At 35.4% G+C, this 19,928-nt stretch overlaps 1 long non-coding RNA gene across 1 annotated transcript in view; it reads right to left on the bottom strand.

Moving 5' to 3' along the window:
- Positions 1-19,928, bottom strand: part of LOC106880964 (uncharacterized) — a 99,091-nt gene that overhangs the window by 6,278 nt on the left and 72,885 nt on the right. Inside the window, exon 3 of the long non-coding RNA XR_016242705.1 lies at positions 11,047-11,190. This is a non-coding gene — a long non-coding RNA (uncharacterized LOC106880964). The remainder of the gene's footprint in view (positions 1-11,046; positions 11,191-19,928) is intronic.

The following is a 19,928-nucleotide window of genomic DNA, read 5'->3' as shown; positions in this document are numbered from 1 at the left end:
GTGTATACATATGAACATCTTCTCTCTCTCTCCCTCTCTCTCTCTCTCTCTCTGCCTCTCTCTCTCTCTCTCTGCCTCTCTCTCTCTGCCTCTCTCTCTCTCTCTCTGCCTCTCTCTCTCTCTCTCTCTTCCTCTCTCTCTCTGTATATGTGTGTATGTATCTGCCTGTCTGCCTGTTTGTCTGTGAATAACAAAGAAAGTATTTGGATTTAAGTAAACCTGCATTTAAGTTTTTCGAAACGGCTGCCCGCATCGATTCTAACTTACCACATTCAGACTATGGTTATCTTAAATTCTCCACAATGGCCCATATCTATTCATTCCAAGTTGCTATCCAAAACATCCAATGCTTTGCTACTCTCAAAGAAATCTTTAATTATTATTATCATTATTATCATTGTCTTTGCACAGCTTCTAATACTGGAGATGTACTACGGTGTCAGTTGTTCAATACCAGTGAACTAAGGTAACACCTCTTATTTTCCGAACACCTTCCGGAGTATTCGAGCGGTTCCAAGCAGTGCAGTTTTCTGCAAGCTGCTCCACCCTTATTGCAGCCCCTATTTGTTCTTCTAAAGATGTACTTCGCAAGATTTTACTCACTGTTCCTAGGGCTCCGACAATTATTGCTACTACTGCCACCTTTTTCAGCGACCATAACTGCTTAAACTCCCAAGCTAACCTGTCACATCTATCGACTTTTCTTTCTTCCTTATGGCATACCTTGTTGTCAGCTGTGCATGCTATATCTATGATCCAGCATAATTTGCTTTCTTCTTCTTATTGTTATTATTATTAATATTATTATTATTATTATTATTATTATTATTATTATTATTATTATTATTATCATTATTATTATTATTATTATTATTATTATTATTATCATCATCATCATCATCATCATCATCATTATTATTAACAATTAAACTCATTAACATTATTTTATAAAATGGCTACCTTCTAACTGGACCCTGTTGTAACATTGACAATTGTGTTATTTGAACGAGTGATATTCCTACTAAAATCCTATTGGGACCTCCATATCATCATTTAGTTGTTTCTGTTGTTTCCAGCCATCGGTTCTGTCAAAATCTTTGTTTCTTAAACCATTCCTAATATTCACATGTATAATGCAAGTCGTTCAGACATGACGTATTTTGGACTACATTATTTAATGCTTTATCTTTTCAGATATTTGGCCGACTCTTGTGATTTCAGAGTAGTTCTACCAAATCAGTCAAACTCTTTGAAACTCCTTTAATGCATCGTTGTTACAGATGATGACATAGTTGTCCCTGTTGTTGCCGTTGCTTTTTTATTGTTGTTGCTGCTGTCGTTGTTGTTGTTTTTGTTGTTAGTGATGTTGCTTCTGTTGTTGTTGGTTTAATATGTTGTAATACTTAAAAGACGGAGAGCTGGCAGAATCGTAAGCACACCTGCCAAAATGCTTGCGGTGGTTCGTCCATCTTTACGTTCAGCGTTCAAATTCCAGTTTGCTTTCATTCTTTCGGGAGTCGAAAAAATAAGTATCACTTGTGTAGAGGGGTCAATCTAAAGAACTTAACGCTATACTAAAATTGCCGGCCCTGTGCCAAAATTTTTAACCAATATATCATAGTATTTATATTCGTTCTTCTCATTGTTGTTCCTAGTTTCAATGCTATTTTCATAAATGTTCATATTTTCTTGAAATATTTACTTAAACTTTCTCCTTTGTCTTTCAGTTTAAATTTACATTCTCCCCACCTCACATATGCTTTTTTCTTTCATTATTTTATTCACATGAATTTATTATGAGCACAGACATGATCAAGCGGTTTACTCTCATGTACAAATTTCTGGATTCGAATCCACAGCCGTTTTCTTTGTATACGTGTATTCTGCTGTAGCCTTGACTCGACTCAAGCCTTGTTTTAGAAACTCCATTGATGGAAACTGTGCGGAAGCCTTCGGATGATTTGTATTTAATGGTGTGTAACTGACTACCTCCAACAGCCACTTTAGTACACCTATCTCGTTCTAGAACACCTAGAGCGAAGTCCAGTCTGTTCAAGTCAGACCGATTCACTGATGAGACAATAAACCATGTGTCATAGCTTCTCCTCATCGTCTACCTTTCTTCGTGGTTCAGTAAATGGTTTTGTGTGTGTGCCCTTCATTTTCTAAATCAAAGGTCAAGCGAATAGCAGACAGTTTCCCCCTTTTTTATTATAAGTTCGCTCCTTGGCAATAAATTTCATCCTATCTCTTCTTTAGCAATTTCTTGTCTTGCTCCAATCTGATATTTGTTGATTTTGTTTTTCCTTTGGTTTATTTTGCTGGATGCATGGACGAACTGCCAATGACCCATTGATTTAAATGTGGACCGGTCTCCTTGCCTATGTGTTTATATGTGTGTATGAGAAGAGGTAATAAACTGTGTTAGCTGTCACCTTAGCTTATCAACATTTTTAATGTCAATTATGGTTCAGCAAATGTGTATAATGATAGAAATGAATGAGACGCTGAACAAAAATGAAAGAACCAATAAAGGAGTGATTAAGACGAAAGAAAGAGAGAACATAAGTGCAAGAAAAAGAAATATTGAAGAATAGAGTAGGAAATTGTGGACTGAAGAAAGAATGAAATAAATAAATAAAAGAAGATATAATTGAGGTAACTTGTTACATAACAAGTAACGAGGAAAGGAAAAGAATGAAATTTGGGGAGAATAAAGGAAAACGATAGAAGTTATCGAAGAGAAGAAAACATGGAAAAGATAATAAATAAATAAGAAGATGAAGGAGAGAAAGAAAAGAGAAAGAGAAAAAGAATGAAAGGAAAATAAAGTGTAAAACTGGAGAAGAAGAAAAACAATGAATAGAAAAAGAAAATTACTGAAAGAAAAAACTGAAGGAAAAATATATAAAGAACGAATAAAGTGTGAAAATGAGATTAATAAATAAATAGGAAGGGGAAAATGATTTCTAGAGAAATATGATTGATAGAAAAGGAAATGGCGGGAAAAAAGGGAGATTGAGGGGGCGGGGGAGAAAGAAAGAGGGGAAAGAATGAAGAATGAACGATTGCTATAGAATAAAATTTGCTGACTGATCCGTTTTACGTGTTGGTAAATCTAATTTGTTGCCGTCGTTCCTTGTTTCTCGAATTACTTCATAATTCCGTTGCTATTGCTCATAATACACCAACCACATCTCTCTTTATTAACAATGCTATTTTCCCCACTTATTTCTCACTCTCCTTTTCTCTCTCTCTCTCTCTCTTCTCCATCCTCTTCTCCTTCTCTCATTTCCTTACTTCGTCATTTATTTCTTTATTAATATTATTTCCCTCACATTCTCAACATTTCTCCTTCATCGCTATTTACCTTATTTTTTTCGTAATATTTTTAGTCATTCTCTCTCTCTCTCTCTCATTGCCTCATTCTCTCCCCCTTTCTCTGGCTCCCATATCTCCCTGCCCTCTCCCCTGTCCCCTCTCTCTCCCTCCCTCTGATTTTCACTTCCTCTTTATAGTTTCACAATTTTGTGTTCTCTCTCAACTCTTCGCTACTCATTAATGCACAAAATCACCAACCTATGCACCCGTTTATCCATTGCACCCTTAATACCTCGATGCCAACCTACCTCCAACAAACTAACCCCACGAAAAGGGGAGGAAAAAGACAGGAACGCACAGTTCTAAGCGGTTAATCGATTTGCTGGAAACAACAGGCAAAACTTTCTAAAATCACACCCACATGTCTGGAAATGTGTGAAATGGATAAACTCGCTGCAGTGTGGATGAGAACGCCTATTGTTGGACAGAAATATCGGATTGTTATGGTTCAAATGGATTTCACCACAGTTTTGTACAATTCCGACTGTCCCTATGGTTAAACATCAGCGACAAACAATCTCTCTCTCTCTCTCTCTCTTTCTGTCTCTCTCTCTTCTTTCACCCTATTTCTCTGCCTCTTCTCCTTCCACTCTCTCTTTTTGTTTAACTTACTCTTTTTCACTCTCCTTATACATTTTTTTTTCTCTTTCAGACTCTGCCTCCCTCCGATTCCAGTCCAATGACTGACAATAGTGAAATTTGAAAAGAAAAAAAAAAAAAAATAATAATAAATAGAGTGTTTTGATTGCTGAAAAGAACTTGATGCCACAAGTTCAAACGTTTCAAGACAGGAAATGGTAACGAAAAAGAAAGAAAAACACAGACGGCGCGTTCCTAAAATTCTTGCTCTAAAGTTACGAGAAAACAATCGGCAGTAACAACTGCCAAAATAAACATATAATACCAGCCATAAGACGATTAAAAACTGGGTCATACTTTATAGGTCAGCAATTTATTGTATAATAACGACGAAGTAACCAAAACAATCAAAGACTTCAATAAAAACATTCAAATGTAAATCATATTCGTGTTTTCAGTTGCAAATATTTAAAAACAGAAATCCTTATTGCTCATGTAAAGACGACAAAGTTATTGTTTAATCTATAAAATTTTGAGTCCGGTCATAAAATAACGAAGAAATGTATGGCGGCTGAGAAGTGTGTAACGTCACAACCAGGGAGAAAATAATGGTTTTATGGAGTGCGTTGAAGTGAAATTCTTCAACTAGTTATCGGCCTGACATAGTAAATATATATTTCCAGGAAGTTACTAGTTCTTCATTGCCAGAAACATTGACCAACAGCACGCACACTGAACGGGACTTTGTTTAAATTCACTCAAGTCTTTTCAGTGAGATTATAATTGTTTCAAGTTACATATACATATGCATACACACACACACACTCTGTCTCTCTCTCTGTCTCTCTCTGTCTCTCTGTCTCTCTCTCTCTCCCTATAGATAGATGGATAGATAAAGAGAGAGAGAGAGAGAGAGAGAGAGAAAGAGAGAGATATTATTTATAAGATTCATGAAAACCTAGTCACTTCAACACATAAGATTCCAGAAATGGCTAGGTATAATAACATAGGGTCTACAATGAAGTAAAACAACCCCAAAGGTACCGGGTGTGGGCAGAGTAGTGAAGATCCGACTAACGGCTGTTTCTCGGTGCGGCGTGGTATAAAAAAGAACACAAACGGGAATTAAAACTAAATTTTATTGCTGTATTCATAGATCACTCCATCGCATAAAATGCACTATCTCCAGATTTTAAACAGATTTAAACAGATGTAATCATACCGTTGATCGGATTCGTCAACATCAAGATACCACCTCACCTGTTTATACTTGATTAAAATTTTACCTGAAGATGGTAAATTTTATGCTATGATGTAATCTCTGAGTACATCAATAAAATTCTACTGAAACAGCTATAATATATTTTAAACCCCATGTATGTTCTGTTATATGTATATATTTATGTGTGTGTGTGTGTGTGTAGGCAATTATGTATGTATACACAAATACGTATTAATTTATGTGTATCAATTTTACAAAAATTCCTATATTGCCTCAGCAATATAAGAACGCCAGCATTATTTCTGAATATATGTTGAAGTCCCTTGACGATCCTCGCCAGAGTCTGTTTAGTGCTCGTCAGAGAAAGCGTACCCTGCTTCTTTCCAGATCAATACCATAAAACATTCTGTGATTACTTAAAACAGTCGTTAATTAACGTAGCATCGTAATAGAGAGCGCAATTAACATATTTATGCTTTTGACGGTTCGTTATTAGTCAAAAAATATTTTATGCGCAATACAACGTGAATCAGGGGAACAGAAACAAACTTAAATATTTCAATGTCTCGCTGAGGGTGAAATAAGGAGGTAACTCTTTCACTCTTTTACTTGTTTCAATTATTTGACTGCGGCCATGCTGAAGGCTTTCGATATGTGAAAAATGTGGTGATAGTACTCTGGCAGATTGTTTAACGGTTTCTTCGCTCAGAAAATATGTATTCGGTTTCTTTCTCCAACCAGATTAGATCTAGAATGTGCAAGTGGTGAGCTAATCTTTGTTAGATCATCTGGATTATTTCGTCGAATGTCTTACACATGGAGACAGACCAACGCCACCTACATGACAGTTGTACTTTATGTGATTAAACAACAAATTCCTGCTATAAACTGTGAAGTCGTGAGAATGGTTTGGATTTTGCTAAGGGTTTTAAAAAGGAAGACAAACGTTTTATATCTTTCTTCAAACCCTTCCATACTGGCACCATGAAGTTTCTTCAAACCAAAAACTCGGTAGGAATAGTTGCTAGTGTTGGTCCAAGAAAAAGTAGCGAAGCCACGTGATGGTGCTAAACTCGGGAGACAATTCATGATATTTTTTATGTTAAAAGGTCCTCTCCTTTTATGTTTATTCACATACACACAGATCAATAATATATACACACACAAACACACACACATATACATACACTCTTTCTTTCTCTCTTTGTCTCCTACTTTCCCCGTTCCATACACACTTATCTCTTTGTCTATTTGTCTATAGGATAATTCTCTCTATGGATTCTAACTATACTCACTTTTAGCTCCATCTCCTCTGCATCTAAGTCGCTATATGTCGATCTTTCATTATGTCTATTCTGTGCCTTCATGCCAAAGCTATCTATCACAGCATTCATTTCCTTACTTCCTGTTTTTGTCCTCTCCATTCTGTATCAAATAATGATCATCTATTTTCTACGAAACGTGTTATTAGCTCTACATCTTTACATGACATATTTCAGTGGCCCCCAAGACAGGTAAGGGTAAAGGGGGCAAACGAAACAATGATAGGTTTTACTGCAGTAGAACGCAGATCAAAATAATTAGTTACCCCGGTTCAAACTCCTGGACCAATGTTAGTTGTTGATATTAAACAAGACGGCGAATCATGTTCCGTGCCTCAGAACAGGCATATCTAAGAAGATCGGCACAAAGCCTTTCAATGCAATAACACTCACGAGTACTGAGTCGACATTTGTTCGAAATAGAATGCTGTGGAATCGAACCGGAAACCAAGTGATTGCGAAATGAACTTATACATTTGTGCCAATCTATAGTAATTAAATTCGTTTTCAATGACTTACGTAGTTTCACCTTGGGTAGACAAACAGAAATGGAATATAGCGAAGCAAAGGTCAAAATGCGACTTCTATTCATGTACCAACATAACGATAATCAATAATGCATGAACACCACAGCATCTCACTTGTTGTTTTTTTTCAGAGATATAAATTTAATAGCCACATTACTCATGTATGGCAGCTTTCTTTTCCAAATTTATCTCAATCTCCACTTTCTAAACAAAATATATATCAGACATGCGCGCGTGCACACACACATGCAGACACATGCACAAAGTTATCTTACACGCAGACACACACACACATATACTTAATATACTCGCGATATATACTGACACATACATACATGCACACAAACTTATCCTCCACGTATATATATATATATATATATATATATATATATATATATATATATATATATATATATATATATATATATGTATATATATATATTACACTCGCGATATATACTCACGCACACACACACACACACACACACACACACACACACACACACACACACACATAGATATACATGTATACACGCGCATGCGTTTGTGTACGTAAACTGCTGTTAGTCTCTTTACTTTTTGAAACTTTCTTCATTGTCCCTCTCTGATAATTACCATTCTCCCATTTTTCAGGAGACCTTTTTTTTTCTCCTATCATTTTTTAATTCCCTATCATTCTCAAACTCTCACTTCAACCCATTCCAATTTCAGTCGCAGTTATGTGAACATCACATACACAACATCTAATTTGTTTAGTTTATTTGCTTTCTTACATTATTATTCATGTTGTTGTTGTTGTTGTTGTTGTTATCATAGCCACTCCTCACTTTCACATACGTACAAGAATTGCAATCTCGTAAACTTTGGCCCTGCAGCCATTTTGAAATTAGCAGCAAAGTAATATACATATGCAGGCATACATACATACATACATACATACTTACAAGTATGCATACACACACACACACACACACACACACCCACATACAGATACACACATATGAAGAAAAAGTAAATAATAAAAGCGAAATATTTAGCGTGACAGCATGAGTTGGAGGTGAGGTGGGGAGGCGGCTGAGCGGCTGGACGGATGGATATAAAAGATGACACGTGTTTGTCAATGGCAATAAAATGGAAAGTTCCAATAACAAAGCTGATGACAACAGCAACAACAACAACAACAATTATTACAACGACAATATCGATGATAACAATGACAGTAACAATAACATGTGAGAATAATACTAATAATAATAATAATAATAGTAATACTAATAAGAACAATGACAACAGCAACAACAACAACAACAATAAAGAATAGCAAAAGGTTTTGTCCTCTTTTTGTCTCCGTTCAATGTACTGCACCTCCCCCTTCATCTCCCCCTTCACCTCCCCCTTCACCTCCCCCTTTACCTCCCCCTTCACCTCCCCTTCACCTCCCCCTTCACCCCTTCACCTCCCCCTTCACCTCCCCCTTCACCTCCCCCTTCACCCCCTTCACCTCCCCCTTCACCTCCCCTTCACCTACCCCTTCCCCTCCCCTTCCCATTCCCCTTCACCTCCCCCTTCACCTCATCCTTCACCTCCTTTACATTTTGTTTTCAAATTCACTGTTTGGTGTTAAGTAACAAAACAACACCAAAAACATTAAGGGCCACAACAACAGCAACACAAACAAGATGAATAAAATAGTAGGTTTGTGTAAGATGTAGGAATTATTTAAGAATGTGATGTAAAAATAGGACAACGGGTAAGGTCATGGTTTTAGAGGAAAGGGAGCAAGGGGTTTTGCACTTGAATTCATATGTAAGTGTGTTTGTGGGAGTCAAGATGCGGGTATATGGAAGCATTATATTTATAAGCATACCTATAACTTTGTATATCTATCCATCTGTCATTATATGGAAGCGAGGTTGCCGAAAATCTCCAGGCTTTTAGGATATCGCGAAAGGCCAAGCTGGAGGCAAAATCCTTCTGTGTTCTTTTCTTCATAGAGTGTTGAAAAACCTGAAGAGCTTAGAAAAGCTGATGGACCGCTGCAATAAGTGTGTGAATCTGAGAAGGGAATATGTTGAATAAAATCATAATTAACTGATCCTCCTGCATTTTCTTTTTCCCAAAGCAAGGAACTTTTCAGTACCCCCTCGTTTGTATGTATATGTGTGTGTGTTTAAATATGTATGTATATTGTTTGTATGTATATATGTATATATTTTTCTATCAATATATATATATATATATATATATATATATATATATATATATATATATATATATATATATATATATATATACGTATGTATATATATATATATATAATTTAGAGAAAAGAGCCAAAGTTAATTTGAGTTTTTACCTGTAAATTTGAATTTTTATCCCTAATATTATATATATCGGGTTGCTATATATAAACATTTGGCTAATTGCAGAAGAATTCTGATTGGACCAGTATTAAGGATGGGTAGAATAATAATAACCAGTATGATGCTGACCAAAGACACACACGCTTACAGATATATACGCACCTATATACAAACACACACCAACACAAACTTACCCCTCGTTATATATACACAGCAAAGTAATGTACATATGCAGGCATACATACACACATATATTACACGCATATACATATACGTACATACATACACACACACACACACACACACACACACACACACACACACACACACATATATATATATATATATATATATATATATATAGACATTACCTATAAAATGTGTACGTTATGTGCATACCCAGCTTACATTCTATACAAACATGCATGCAGCAATAGGCATGCAAAACTCTCCTAGACAACGAGAAATGTCTTGAAGATACAAACATAGAATAATAAATAGGTTAAATGTACGTTGAAGATGTTTAATGAAGGTCAGAAAAGGTTAAATGATGAACGGGGGCGATGGATGACTCTCATCATAGAAGGGAAGTATTTAAGCATCAGATTTGTGGAGTGGCACTGGTCTCATGAAAAATACCAAAACACTTTTACTAATTCGTATAATACATATACATAGATATACATGTATGTATTTATATGCATAGACGTATACAGAAATTATATGGATCCGTGCATTTATATATATATACATATATATATATAGATAGATACATACATACATACATACACACATAGATACATGCACACACGCGTACACACACACACAGACACACAGACACACAGACACACACACACACACACACACACACACACACACACACACACATATATATATATATATATATATATATAGATAGATACATACATACATACATGCATACATACATACATACATACACACACACATATATACATGTATATATATATATATGTACATATATGTATATATATATATGTATATATATATATATATATATATATATATATATATGTATATGTGTGTGTGTGTGTGTGTGTGTGTGTCTGTCTATATATATATATATATATATATATATATATATATATAGATATATATATGTGTGTGTGTGTGTGTGTGTATATGTATATATATATATATATATATATATATATATATATATATATATATATATATATATATATATATACATATATGCATATGTATATTGCGAGACAATTATTCTGGTGGAGAGCTCAATATGCGACTAATACTTCAGAACGAAGTGTTAACCAAGTATTGAGCGATAATAAGAAAGAAAGATGACAAAGGGGTAAGTGATTATCTTGTGAACTCTATTAGCCTACAGCTATTTCTGACTGCCTGAATAACACCTGAATAACACCTGAGCTATAAAGTATTATTCAGACACTTAATTATAGGTCCTCTGCATTTCATACCTGAAACACCCAAACGTTGCCATCAAGATACAGGACTGGGTACTGCAATAGCTTGAGTTTCAAGGCCCCACCCCCACCCAAATTCTTCAGTATGTTCCCGAAAAGTCTGAGAGATCTACATGGTGTAAAAACAAAACTGGATCTTTTCCTGTCAAGAGCACTGGGTGAGCTTACCTCATGGTAGGTATCGCAGATGAGGGCTGCAACATCAACTCCGTTATCCACGAAATCGCCACATATTAGAGGAGGTTTCAAATAGCTAAGGTGTATCGAAGCAAAAGGTGGTGCCCCAGCATGGCCGCTGCTTTCGAGCTGAAACTAGTTAAAGAATTAAAGTATTACATATACATCAAATCTATAAGTACAAAGGCGTACAAACAAACACACACTCACACTGTCATACATATGTATGTAAATACATTGTCACCTAATTTAATGACTCATTGTGATGGTAATTAAACATTATTTTACATTTAGATGATATATGATTACTCAATGAAATCTTTCGGCTCTTAAATGTTCAAAGGTTGAAGTGAAAAATACAAATTAGCTTAATACCATTATTGACAGTATCAATAACACCACAAAATGAATGTTACCTGTTTTTTTATTTTTTTAATACCATTAAAGCAAGTAATTGTTCTTTGAACAAAACGTAAGGCACGCGTTAAAGACGAATTAAATCGTATATCGTATAGCTTGAAGAGTTAATGAAATAATCTACATTTCTCAATGGAAAAATTACATAAACGATGCATTCAATGGGAAAGTTTGATGATAACATTATCTATGGTTTATTGTCATTATTCATAATGGTGTACACATATGTTTTGCATTCGGAATCAATGTTCTTGGTACTGGGTCGCAAAAAGTTTCCGGAGGCACTGAAGACATTTCTTACAATGTCCAATACAATGTCTTACAATGTCTAATACAATGTCTTACAAAGGCACCAATAGAGCAGATTTCGGAATTGATGCCACTTTCATAATTACACCACTGTGAATAAAGGAGCTGTTCAATCGGTTGGTGACGGTACATAGGGCATCTATAAACAACTGGGATTAATTCTGTAGGATCCCTCCACAGCCGTCGTATTTCCCCAGCCAAATCCTAGGATTCTCCTATTTTCTGCTCTTATTTCGCCGTTACATTCAAGATATAACCACGCTTATAATGACGCGCTCTTTTTAACCCTTTCTTCAGAATCATGTTTTTCTTCTCAAGTTCTTTGTTTTTAACGCTTGATCTTGACATGTTATAATTAGGCACTTTCTTACTTTTTTTTAATTGCCACTTTATTCACCAAACCCAGGATTTCGTTTCACGTACGGCATCAGTGACTCTCCAAAACTGGCCATGCACAAGTTTCTCTTCAATTTCTCTGACGTGCTCTCTTTGTATTTCATTCGTGCCCTTTTCTTTTATTACGCGCTTCATCATTTGTGCTTTGTTTACTGTCTGTATTATTATTATTATTATTATTCAGTAGTTTTATTTTTATAACGTGCTTTCACTTCACTACCGAGCGCAGCTCTGTGCGCCTTGGGTATGTGCTGTGGTCTGCTGTGGTGCTCTTATGTTTACTGTATTGAAAGTGTCTTGCGTAGAATGTGTGCAGTGCCCAGTAATGCAATTTTCTGTATGTTATATATATTTGTAAGTCCTGGTGTTTTTGTTATGTATTTGTCTGAATATTTTTTTTTATTATACCTAAGGCACCTACTATGATAGGAATTGTTTCTGTTTTTAGATTCCACATTCGAGTTATCTCTATTTCCAGGTCTTTGTATTATTATTATTATTATCATTATTATTATTATTATTATTATTATTATTATTATTATGATCATCATCATTTTCTCTTTATCACGGGTTTTGTTGGAGCTTTCTACCTGCAGCCTACGGTACCATGCTCTCCGTTCTTTTCAGCTATCTAATACTTTCCTGATTATTCTGGCCGAGCCAAGGAGGCAAACCTTTTTGTAACAGTTCTACTGGGCACTCTATTCCGATTTCCTTTATATTCCTCTTGTGCAGGTGTATGAGTATATGTGCATGAGGTGTATGTGTGTGTGTGTGTGTGTGTGTGTGTGTGTGTGTGCGTATGTATAAAGTACAGTAATCCACTTCAGGATGAGCATTCTTCATGCTTCTCTTATTTACTACCTCAATTTGGTCATCCACGTAAAAACAGGAACCATATAGACACCGATGCAACCAACGAAACACCGGAAGCAACGAAAAGAACCAAAAACATGGACAAACTTTGACAAGTAAAGAATTATATTAAACGCTCATCGAATAAATATAGAACAAATTCACAAACTTCCGGCAGCACATGAACGCAAGCCTCCTCCTCCTCCTCCTCCTCTTCTTCAACATCATCATCATCATCACAGGCAAGGAATGTAATAGCGGCAAGATTATCAGAATAAGAAAAAAAAAATTCTTGAAATTCGAAAACGAAATAATATCAATAAAGAACAATAAGAACAAGAACAACAGCAATACTTATAAGTAAACAACCACAACAACAACAACAACAACAACCAGAATAACTTGGACAAAGAATGTCCCACCTCCTGCTATTTTATTTTGACACAAATTGCCAAAGAAATAACTGTCTTATCTCGAGATAAAGTGACTGGTTCATCTTAGTTGACATCTAATGGCATGAGGGTGGTGTGGATGGTAGAGGCCTTACTGATTGTGACAGTGGCGGTAGGGGTTGTAGTGACAGAGATGGTGAAGTTAATAGTTGTGGTGGTGGTGGTGGGGTGGAGGTCGTCGTCGTCGTTGTGGCGTTATAAGGTGTAGTTGTGTATGTGGTGATGATTGTACTGGTGATAGTTTTAGTGGTGATGGTCGTGATAGTATTAATGTTATTTAGTCCCAGCTTAACTTTGAGTGAACAGACCCATTATCAAAAGCCTTCCAACCGTGATCATCCACTACGATATTATCCAGAACGTGCCTCCTTGTTTTTGAGACAGTAATGTTGTGAATTGTAAGAGTCATTAGACTGAATTAGACAGAACATCTTGTGTGCCAGTTCTTTGCACACTGAGTTCAAAATCCGTTCCTTAGGTCTTTATTTTGGAATGGAACTTTTTCTGATGTAGATCCCTGGTCTCAATAACCATATGATGGAAATAACATAACAAACGATTCGACCAAAATCTTTCTGCTATTTCTAGAAAGACCACATTTGTTGATTCGATTTATTTTGATGGTTGGCTGAGGTGGTGGCGCTGATGTTTGTAGTAGTAATGATGGTGGTGGTGATGGATAGTGGTGATGATGGTGATGGTGATGGTGGTGGTGGTTTTGGTTTATGTTTTTGTTTTTAATTTTGAAATATTTCTATGGTGTTCCTTGTGGACTACAAAGATAAAAGATTGTCGGCGGCGATTCACTGGTCAGAAGATATCTTGTGTTGAATGTGTTTGGGTCGGTGGGTGAAGCATTGTGTTCGGAGCTGGTTTGATGAGTTGGTCATCTGGAGTGGAAAGTAGTACGATAAGGGGATAATTTGGGTGGATATAATATTTGTCATTGTCATCATCATCGCTATCATTGGTTAACATCATTAACCTCATCGATATCAACATCACCATCTTCACCGCCATCATTGTCATGATTATTAATTATTCGATTTTGGTGATCACGTTACTGATTTTCAATCATGGCTGAACAATTATTGGCTCAGATATTTTTATTTAATGTCCCTTACTCACAGAATATTGGGTGGATTGTTTTGAGTAGAAAACAGTAAGGTACCATTTGACTGAGATGTAGCTGCTATTACAAGCAAATTCAGTGATCACATAGTGGTTCCTTGATCGTCCCGTGGTGTTATAGTCGTTATTGGTCGAACGAAATTTTAACTTTATTTCTCTAAGTCCACCTAGGAATTGTTGTTTTGTGGTGTTTCTTGTGTTCATTGCTTTCTTCTAAATAATCATTGCATAACTCATTATACAATTTCATTAGGGATGGAGGTGTCAGTATTGTTTATTATAGAAATGGCGGTGACAGCGGAAGAAGCAGAAGATACTTCACTGTTACGTCATCCTCGTTGACGTCGCCACCGCCACCAGCGCTCTCCCTGTCATCAGCGTCATCGTTGCTGTTTGTTGTGGAAGATCACGTTTTCACAAATCAAAGCTTAGAAAATATTTTCTCCCAAGATTATTTCATTAAAAAGAAAAACAAAATATGGTGTTATTTAGTAGTTTATTTATTTATTTTAGTTTATTTTAGCAACAAAAGACTTTAGAATATTTGAACGTTCATCCGCTTATCAAGGATGAATAAAAAGGTTCCTCATTAGACATTTTATGGTGCGAATATATTTGCGAATATATTTGTGAATATATTTGCGAATCATTCTTTGTTTACGGGAGGAAATGATAGACAAAAAGGTCAGAGCAGGGAATATGCCCTTTTAAATATTTGAAAATTCAGAATATAAATAAAAATGACAATTAAACGACAAGAGATAATTATAAGCACAGACAATGAAAATTCTAGAAATACAGAAAAAAATGATGAAAATACAAACAAAGATGGCAATAATAAAAGCAGAACCAGTTCTAGTAAGAAGAAGAATCTATCCGTGGCTAATATTGCAAGCAAAGAAGAAACAATAAAGGTTAAACTCCATGCAAAGGATAAACTTTGAAAGCTATTTGTTACAAAGGAGAGTGCCTCCTTGCTCGAGGGAAGAGCGAAAAGGAAGATGACCTAACTCTCATTTCGAAATCGTAGGGCAACGTCTCTATTCCTTAGAAACAAGTATTGGGAAACCTGGCCGATATGTGACATACAACGCGGCGTTTCATCGACAATAGCAACATCGACCGGAACTTCATGGACAACCTGTACAGGGACAAAGATAATCGCTTCATCGCCACATACACCGACATGAGGGGTGGGTGGGGTGTTGGAAAGTATTCAGGCGTGGAGAGGCGGTGGAGTTTCCTTCACCACACCACCACAAGATCGATGAGAAGTAAGAATTCTGCTCCATCGATATACGACGAATAAGGGATAAGTACATGCATACACACACATACACACACATACATACTTACATCCATACAAACACACACACATACATACATACATTCATATAAACACACACACACATACATACATACATTCATATAAATATACACACATATGTGTGTGTATACATATACAGATAAGCACGCACGCACACGCACACACACACACATATAAACTCACATCATTTTGCATGTCTTTGTATTGCATTTATAGGCCTCCTCCTCCTCCTCCTCCTTCTTTTCTTCTCATCATCATCATCATCATCGATATATCATCTCCAGCACCACCTCTGTCACCACCAGCACCATCATCATCGTTTTGTTTCTTTCTTCCCCACACCACCCCCTCCGAATGTTTTGTTTGTTCTGTTCCTCTGCTGAAATCGCACCGTGCAATTGTCGAATTACAGACAGCCGGGCATGAATATTTAATTAGATTAACTAAAGAAACAAATGAATATTCATGTGCAAAGAGAAACAGCACTAATAGTCACTTAGCACCTTCATGAATATTCATTGCAAATTTCTTATGTCCCACCACCTTCACTACTCTGCTTTGTCTTCTTTTCTTTCACCTTCTTCTTTTCCTTCTTTTATTTATATATTTATTTACTCATTATTTCTTCCGTCTTTCTCTCTGATTTACATTTATTGTTTTGTCCTTTCCTTCACGTTTTTCATTTCACTTTCCTTCTTTTCTTTCACTATTTCACTCTTTCTTCTAAACTCTCTTATTCTTCTACTCTTTCTTTCATTTTCTCAAAATCTATCTCATTCTTTCTTTCTTTATTCTACTTGTGATCTTGTTTTTCTTTCCTTCATCTTCTTTCTTGTTTCTTTCTTAAAAGCTTTCCTTCTTCCAAACTTTTCCTTTCATTTTTTTTCACTATATTTCATTTTTTTCCTTTTTACGCTATATTTCATTTCTTCCTTTTTTCGCTCTATCCCTCATGTTTTCGCTCCTTCTTTCAATTTTCATTCTCTTTCATTCATTTTCTTCTCTTCTATTACCATCACCGATTCACTCCTTCTTTCAATCCTTCATTATCCTCTCTTCCTCAGATTCCTTAGGCCCCACCGTTCTCCATGTCTTTTTTGCTTATAAATATTTCTATTTCTTTTAACTTCGTCTCTATTTTCTTTCTCTTCTTCATTTCTTCGTGTTTATTTCATTCCAATTCACTTTCATTCTAATCACCTGCACTTTCTAACATTTCTCATCTCAGTCTTTCCCTTTTTCTCTCTCATGCGTGCGTGTAATGTAGGTATGTGTGCATGTGTGTATGTGTATGCGTGTGAGTGTGTGTGTGTATTAACTCGACAAGGGAGACAATGCTCCCAATGGTCGCAGATATAGCCACATCGCGTGATTTCGAATTTTGATGCAGAGTGTCTTAATTCTCGTCAGTGGCTCTTACTGCACCTAGGGTTAAGCTCAACTTACCTCGTCTTATGATTCGCCGCTAAATATTTCAGAATGAAAAAAGGGGCAATACACATGGCGGCCATAGGTCTTTCGAGCCTAGGGAGATCAATATGGTTGATATTCTCCGACAAGGACATCAATTTGAAGGTTTTAAGTTGACGGGCAGCGAAAGAAATTAGGAGGAATTGTTCTTTACAGGACAGACTGAGGGTATCACTAGCGAAGAGACTGAAAATGAGAATGAACACAATATGGGTTTAAACACAATATGGGTTTAAACACAATGTGTTTAAATGGATGACGTTCACATAATGAGAAAGAAAATGTCGTCGACATATTGATACTGGGAGAAATAGAGAATTCATATCTCGTTAAAGTTCAATGGTAGTTCAACAAGAATGAAATCATTGACACGGTATATCTTACCAATCATATATATAGCGTCCTCCTTAATTGCCGTTCAGCCCTCATCGAACTGCCTTATCGTCGAGGGTACCCCAGGATTTACTATCATATGTTGTATTACACAGTATAACTATTGCTGTTGCTGCAGTTTATATTGTGCAGTTTCCTTTTTTAAGACTTCAAGGAGTGAGTTGAATGAAATTAGGCTGCTATATCTAGCATGACGGAAGATCACGAAAAAATTTTATCTTTGGCAGGTTTGACTAGAAAGAAGTTTTGAGCCATATATTCTAGTAGTGGCGGCTACTAAGGAGAAAGGTTGGGGTAAAGATCGGTGTTTGGTAAGTATTTAGTAGTTTGGAATTGAAAGTATTGATTACATTTCCGGTTGGAAGCGATCTGTTCTATCTCTAAAATGATGGACAGAAATCGGAGCAACTTGTTGCGTTGATTTAGTCTCTGGATATTTAAAACATGGTGGAAATTGGCGAGAAAGACAATTCAGAAATTGAAGGAAACAGCGATGTAAACTGAGAGGTGTATTTATCGTCAGGTAGTATTATAATATGTATATTAGTAGAGAGTTAATTGACTGAGATAATTAGGTGATTAATAAGTAATTAGTTGACGTAGTCGTCAGTAAATTAATTTGCATGGCGGTAGGAAAATAAGATACCTGATATAGAGGAGGTCATATAATATTTCAAACTGTATGTATGATATAAATATTTATTATATTACACATACAGATATGTATGTACTGCATATGCTTGCATTGGATGTATGTGTGTGTATGTGCATATATATATATATATATATATATATATATATATATATATATATATATATATATATATATATATATATATTTATATATATATATATATATATATATATATATATATATATATATATATATGTATATATATATATATATATATGTATATATATATATATATATATATATATATATATATATATATATATATATATATATATGTATATGCGCATAAATATCTATGTATCTAGTGTATATATATATTATATATATTTTTTGTTTCAGTCTTTGACTGTGGCCATGCTGGAGATCTCGCCTTTAGTCGAACAAATTGACTCTAGGATTTATTCTTTGTAAGCCTAGTACTTATTCTATCGGTCACTTTTTCCGAACCGCTAAGTTACGGGGACATAAACACACCAACATAGATTTTCAAGTGATGGTGGGGGGGACAAACACAGTCATACATATATCAAGAGGGAGTGAGAGTAAGACAAGCAAACAGATAAACAGACAGACAGACAGACAGACAGACAGATAGATAGATAGATAGATAGATATTATATAGATAGATAGATAGATAGATAGATATTATATAGATAGATAGATAGATAGATAGATAGATAGATGAATAGATAGATAGATAGATAGATAGATAGATAGATAGATAGATAGATAGATAGATAGATATGAATATTTCGATTTACTCAAGGCTTGTTTCACATTCACCAACAATATAAACGTTTGTATGTGTTTTTAGGTGAACAATATTATGAAGTTTTAGAGGCTTTGGTCTGTTTTCAATTTGTGGTAGTTCTGGGAATGTTAGCATTTGGTTTGAATGATTTTTCTTTAATGTTAAATGGAAATTAAAAGCTTCTAAAAATAATTGTAAATTTGTCAGTTTTAAAACTTATTCCTATCCATGTACAATATCATAGCTATATATTCTGCAAATATGATATTAGAAGTTAAGTAAACATCGTGACTTAATAAAAATATGTACAAACAATTAAAATATCTTAGCTTTTATTTCGTGTAAATATTCTGGTTTTGAATAATATTGACTAAAGTTAAAAATGAAGAAAGCCAGGATAGAGCAATATATTTCCGACTCGCTTTGGCATCCTGGCAGACTACACTCAGTAAATGTCTAAAAAGTTATCCTGTCAGATATCTTGCTGATTACTATTGATTCCCACGCAGAGTTTATGCTTCTAACGCTGTTGGCACCACCGCACTAAATGGTGCAGACCAGGCATTGAAACCATAACGATATCTGCTTGGCAGCTGACGATAGGAATGTATATTTGTGATGCCTGTTTGTGTATCTTTATATCTTGTAAATCTGAGTTGTCCTTCATTCTAGTGGAAA

This window comes from Octopus bimaculoides, chromosome 7, assembly GCF_046866305.1.
Source record: "Octopus bimaculoides isolate indiv1 chromosome 7, ASM4686630v1, whole genome shotgun sequence".
Classification (NCBI taxonomy): domain Eukaryota; kingdom Metazoa; phylum Mollusca; class Cephalopoda; order Octopoda; family Octopodidae; genus Octopus; species Octopus bimaculoides.
The sequence above is the reverse complement of the archived record's forward strand: the minus strand, read 5'-3'. Positions and strand labels throughout refer to the sequence as shown.